The following is a 6,730-nucleotide window of genomic DNA, read 5'->3' as shown; positions in this document are numbered from 1 at the left end:
GACGAGACGAATCCGGATACGCGGTCCGTTCGTCCGCCACACACCCCTAACCTATCGAACCCGCAACTTTCCCCCTCCGGCTCCTCTGCCCGAAAACACGAAACACCGGGAATACTTTCCCGGGGGTTTTCCCCCCTTCACCGGTATCACCTACTACCGCGTTAGGGCACACCGAGCACCGCGTATTGCCTTGTTATATTTTGTGATGCTTTGTTTGCTCTGTATTCATTATTTCTTCCCCCTCTTCTCTCCGGTAGACTACGAGACCGACGCTGCTACTGACCAGTTCGACTACGGAGTTGACGACCCCTCTCTCTCTTGCCAGAGCAACCAGGCAAGCCCCCCCCTTGATCACCAGATATCGCCTATTCTCCTCTATACTGCTTGCATTAGAGTAGTGTAGCATGTTACTGCTTTCGTTAATCCTATTCTGTTGCATAGCCTGACATTGTCGCTACATCTGTTGATACCTTACCTGCAATCCTAAATGCTTAGTATAGGATGCTAGTTTATCATCATTGGCCCTACATTCTTGTCAGTCTGCCTTGCTATACTATCGGGCCGTGATCACTTGGGAGGTGATCACGAGTATATACTATACATACATACATACTATACAGATGGTGACTAAAGTCGGGTCAGCTCATTGAGTACCCGCAAGTGATTCTGACGAGGGGGCTGAAAGGACAGGTGGCTCCATCCCGGTAGAGGTGGGCCTGGGTTCCCGACGGCCCCCGACTGTTACTTTGTGGCGGAGCGGCAGGGCAGGTTGAGACCACCTAGGAGACAGGTGGGCCTGGCCCTGTTCGGCATTCGCGGATACTTAACACGCTTAACGAGATCTTGGTATTTGATCTGAGTCTGGCTACTGGCCTATACGCACTAACCATCTACGCGGGAGTAGTTATGGGTATCCCGGCGTCGTGGTATCAGCCGAAGCACTTCAGACGTCAGCGACGGAGCGACGCGCGCCGGATTGGAACGTAAGCCTGCTCTTGTATTAAGGGGGCTAGTTCTGCTTCCGGCCGCCCACGCAACGTGCAGGTGTGCTATGGGCGATGGGCCCAGACCCCTGTGCGCTTAGGTTTAGACCGGCGTGCTGGCCTCTCTGTTTTGCCTAGGTGGGGCTGCGACGTGTTGATCTTCCGCGGCCGGGCATGACCCAGGAAAGTGTGTCCGGCCAAATGGGATCAAGCGTGTTGGGGAATGTGGTGCACCCCTGTAGGGAAGTTAATCTATTCGAATAGCCGTGATCTTCGGTAACAGGACGACTTGGAGTTGTACCTTGACCTTATGAAAACTAGAACCGGATACTTAATAAAACACACCCTTCCAAGTGCCAGATACAACCGGTGGTCGCTCTACCTCAGGGATATGAGGAGGGGATCGCCGGGTAGGATTATGCTATGCGATGCTACTTGGAGATGCTACTTGGAGATGCTACTTGGAGGACTTCTATCTACTCTCTTCTACATGCTGCAAGACGGAGGCTGCCAGAAGCGTAGTCTTCGACAGGATTAGCTATCCCCCTCTTATTCTGGCATTCTGCAGTTCAGTCCACTGATATGGCCCTTTACACATATACCCATGCATATGTAGTGTAGTTCCTTGCTTGCGAGTACTTTGGATGAGTACTCACGGTTGCTTCTCCCCCCTTTTCCCCCCTTTCCTTTCTTTCTGGTTGTCGCAACCAGATGCTGGAGTCCAGGAGCCAGACGCCACCGTCGACGACGACCCCTACTACACCGGAGGTGCCTACTACTACGTGTAGCCCGCTGACGACGACCAGGAGTAGTTAGGAGGATCCCAGGCAGGAGGCCTGCGCCTCTTTCGATCTATATCCCAGTTTGTGCTAGCCTTCTTAAGGCAAACTTGTTTAACTTATGTCTGTACTCAGATATTGTTGCTTCCGCTGACTCGTCTATGATCGAGCACTTGTATTCGAGCCCTCGAGGCCCCTGGCTTGTATTATGATGCTTGTATGACTTATTTTATTTGTAGAGTTGTGTTGTGATATCTTCCGGTGAGTCCCTGATCTTGATCGTACACATTTGCGTGCATGATTAGTGTACGATTGAATCGGGGGCGTCACAAGTTGGTATCAGAGCCGACTGCCTGTAGGAATCCCCTTCCACACTCCTTGGCCGAAGTCGAGTCTAGACATTGCAAAAACTTTTACTAACTTGGCTGTGTGCCTTACGGGCCCACGTCGCCATCGGGTGGTACTAGGATCTTTTACTCCTCGACCTTACTCTGGGACTCTGATCTCTCTTCTATTCGGGTTAAATGAATTTTGCTAAATCTAACATTAGGATCTCGTTATCACTTTCACCCGGAGAGCCCCTTATTACTGATGATCGTCTGTTGCACGTGAAGACCCTGAAGATACTTTCCGCTGTTAAGCCGAGAACTTGTGTTCATCGCGTTTGCAATTCCCCTTCCACCGTCAACCCTTATGGGTAACTACTTACAGTTGTTATTCTTATATCATCCCCAGTTGGTCTTGTTATTACAAGATACCCTGAAAAACTCGTCGTGGTTTCGATAATCCCTTGAGCTTACTGCCTTGCTGTTCTTGTCACCTGAATACCCCTATGGATAATTCTCGCACTTGTCGAGTATCCGCTCATCCCCAGTTGTTCATGTGTTTCACAATGGTCTTCGAAATACTGTTTGATCCTCCAAAAATCCTTAATAGCTTATTGCTCTACAATACTTGTCTGCTTGCATTATGGATGCTTTCCATATGTCTGGCAATATTCGTTAGTATCCTTAGGCATCGTCATTTTGATCCTATTGATTCAGCGCGTGTGCGAATGCACACAATCATCTATCAACCCTTCTAAATTATCCTTCCGGCTCAGACATCATTTTTGAACATGAGCTGGTTCTCGACCAAACTATTTGTCGTCAATTGTGCCTCTGGTATATCCAACTTATCCATCCTTGATCAGAGCGACTGCTTCCGATCCTTTGTTTTGGAAATCGAAATTCCTTTATTATCTAAGCATCGAATCATTCTGATGTCCTATAATATGATGCCCGTGCATTCTTCTTCCTCTGGTTGAGTACCGGTGCTCACCTCAGATCCCTTGTGGACCACCAGCTCCTTTGTCGGATTTTATCTGACAACGCCCTTCATATTCAATAAACTTGTGAGCCTTTTTCTCGGATACATAATGCCTTTGGTAAATTGTATCGTCTGCTTTCTCAACCATGCTCTGCCTTCGAGCTTGAGTTAATTACTTCTAAAAGATTCTGGTATAGGATTCTAAGATGCCCCGATGGGTTGAACCTATGCCTTCCTTAATATGTGTGAACTCGAAAGTTTTCACGAGTCGTACTCTTATGGTATTTTGCCAGATAAAATTTCAAAACTACAACTTCATTGAGCGCGAGAAGTGAATGAAAGGTTGTGCATTGGAGAAGTGGGAGTCGACCTTGAACTTTGCGTTCATGCCCATGGACACGATGTACATCTTCTCATCGAAGCTTCTTTTAAAATCAATTATTCCCTTGGTATAAGTTCATCTTATATCTGAGATCTGGCCTTTTTGCAATCATGGTTATGACCATGTTCTCCTTTAAATATCATGTCCTGTGCAAGTTTAAGCACTTGTCTTCTATAGAGCAATACCCCAGTTCAACTTCTAGTTTGATCTGTCGTCGAGTATTACCACCTGGTATCTCGAGATTATCTTGGAACTGCATAATTTCTTATGAGTTCTTCATCAAGTACTACATACTCACCGATTACAATTTTTCATGGGCTCGGAGTTATTGAACACTCAAAGACACCGATAACTGAACCGAGTCCGCTCTACGGTTCAACAACTCTACAGTAAGCTTCTATAAGTACGAGTTTGTACCCGATCACGCCATTCCTAGCCTGTTTGGCTATGTCATTGTCGTGACGATTCTAACGGTGCTACCTGGTCCTTATTCTCGGAGCACCAATTTTCGACGATGAACTAACCTTACGTCGATTTTTCCTCGTCATACCCTTTCACCTTAAACAACAAGCTTGAGTTCGAGTTTGTGTCGTAACTGTGGTTCCAATAACCTCTTGCTTCATCATTCCTTTGACTTGATGTCGTCGCTGATTGACTACATCTGCATGAAATCTCTCGACAATTGTGTCGTGATCATCATCAACCTTATGAGCTCTTCCAGGAATTCAATTGAATTCATGATGGGTAATACCATCCTTGCCCCTTGATGATTCCTGTTCTCATCGACCACTTATTGCCTTCCGTTCAACACAACTTGTTCACGTTTTGTGTAAACCTTGAGATCACTGCTACCCAGCAGTTGATCTTCCTTACCTCGGAAGTATTACCATCACTTTTTGTCAAGAATGTGGTGAGAATTTCACCACCTCTTAATAATTCTTGATATCTTAATACTTCTTGCCATCTTCGTTCATTCCTTGGTCCCCGTATTGTTTTCAACCGGAATACCGACAATGGAGCTATGATGTGTGAATTCAAAACTTCTAGCAACCCTATTGCTTTGAAGTGAATGGGCAATAGTTCATTCTAAGTCCTTCGCTAATTGAATCACCATTCTAACATTGGTCGTGCAACCCAACCCGTACTTCGGGCGCACCCTTCAACCAATGTTTAATTGTGTATGTCTTCCTCGAGCATACTTCCTTATATCATTTGATCTGACAAATGTTACCTCCTTGTTCACTTAATGGTGGAAATCCATCTTTTGGGAATCTCGGCGAATTGCCGTTGAGTTCACCAGACACCTCCTTGTCCTCTCCTTGGGTTAATGATGAACTCTTGTTAATGGAAGTCACTTCATAGTTCATTTCCCGAGAATCTTACAGTGTCATCCCGTCAATTGGTGTTGCACCTTTCTTCTCAGGCATCCTGAGCCTGAGGTATCCTGACACCAATCATACCTGAATCTCCGTTAGATATGATGGTTAGGACAACTTTCCAAGAGTTATGATGTTGATCCTTTGATGACCCGGTAACATGATGTCATGCCTAGCACCCCCCCCGGCTGGAGGACCTATCATTATAGATTCCTTTTCAGCAAGGCTATCCATTCATCCATGAGGAAATTGTAAGGCTTATTCTACAAGATATTCCTGATGGATCCTTCGTGTTTCCAAAGTCTGATCTTCACACGAAGACCATGTCAAGGCTATCTCGAAGCATGTCAATGGTACTCCGATTTTCAACAGGAACATTTGAAACACGATGCTAAATTTTATTTATCATTTATCCTAACACCATTGTATGGGTAATGTCATGATATTTCTCTCCTCTTTCCTGAAGGGTTTTCTACGTTATATCCTATCATGGATATCATGCTCTGCTTGTCCTTGGGAAGGATATACCCTTGAAATATGTGTTTAAACATAATTTCCTTCCACTGTTGGTTTAACCTTTCTTGTGATCTATATAATCTAAGCAGTAGTTTTCTCCTACTTAGGTAAACACCTCGGTGTACAATTCTGTCAGTAAGACCCTGTTACTATTGTTGAAAACTTTCTGGTAACCGCCGATGGACGAGAACTCTACCTATTGGTCCGCCTCGTTCAACGAGCAGGAAAATGGTTCTCTTCGTCCCTCGCCCTTGGTATCGATGTTGTTGCCGACATAACTGACAGACTATCCTCTGACATGCCTTGCTTACACGATCGTGCAAGATGTCACTGACCTTCCTACTTTTAACCACATGGTGGGCCCATAACCCACAGTTCCACGGGATCGAAACCTGACTCTCCTATACACCCTATTACCAAAGTTATTCCTAGAGCTTAACTTCGTATGTAATTTGCGAGCCACCTTCCTAGTGATCAATTCTGGTATCGGACACAATACTTATTCCCGTTGCTCTGAACCCCATTCACACTTTGTTTCAGGCAATGAACGATTGCCTATCCGCTTGAAACTTCTTATTGCACCGTCTTACTTTGCTCTCGATGTGTTTCATTTGTTCAACTCGAGAGATACTCGTATGTTCATACTTGGGTAACCCCTAAAAGATTTTCCCTTGTAACATCCTATCGTTGTAGAGCTGCCCCTTACCTATTCGTAAGTACGATGGAGATCCCGAAGAAAGGATGACAAATTGATCATGGTGACTTGAAGCAGTGAAATGAAGACTTCAACGAAAGGGATCAACCTCTTCGAAAGGGCAGCCAAGACCGAGGAGACTCGTTAGGTTTTTCGCTACCAACACCTTCGCCCCTTACTCCACCGCTTAAATCTCGGGACGAGATTTCTTGTAGTGGAGGAGAATTGTGACGCCTGGGTAATTAAGCTACAGTGACCCTCTGCTAATGATGCCACGTCACCTCGTTTATAGTTGCTAATCTCGAGTTAGTTCGAAACCAATTCAAATTCAAATTCAAAAAAATAGGCAAACAATAAAAGCTTTCAAATATTAAAACTAAAATGTTCGGAGTGAACCAAATATTGCATAGATAATTAGGGGGGGGAAACCACACATGCATAAAATGTTTAAATAATATGAGATGGGTAAAGCAGCAGCAAAACAATTATTTTAAATGCTTTTAAATACTAAACAAATGTTAATCTAGTTTATATAATCACCAAACTTTTTGGAGTAGGTGGCCTATGTTGTTATGCTAATTTAGGAGTAGGAGTTATATTTTTGTAAAGCTGTTTCGCTAACTAAAATAAATAAAATAGAAAAGGGAAAATAATAAAAACAGAAGAAAACAAAAGAAATTAAACCCCCCCCC

The sequence above is a fragment of the Triticum dicoccoides genome, chromosome 4B (genome assembly GCF_002162155.2).
Source record: "Triticum dicoccoides isolate Atlit2015 ecotype Zavitan chromosome 4B, WEW_v2.0, whole genome shotgun sequence".
NCBI lineage: Eukaryota > Viridiplantae > Streptophyta > Magnoliopsida > Poales > Poaceae > Triticum > Triticum dicoccoides.
Note: the sequence above shows the minus strand (reverse complement) of the source record.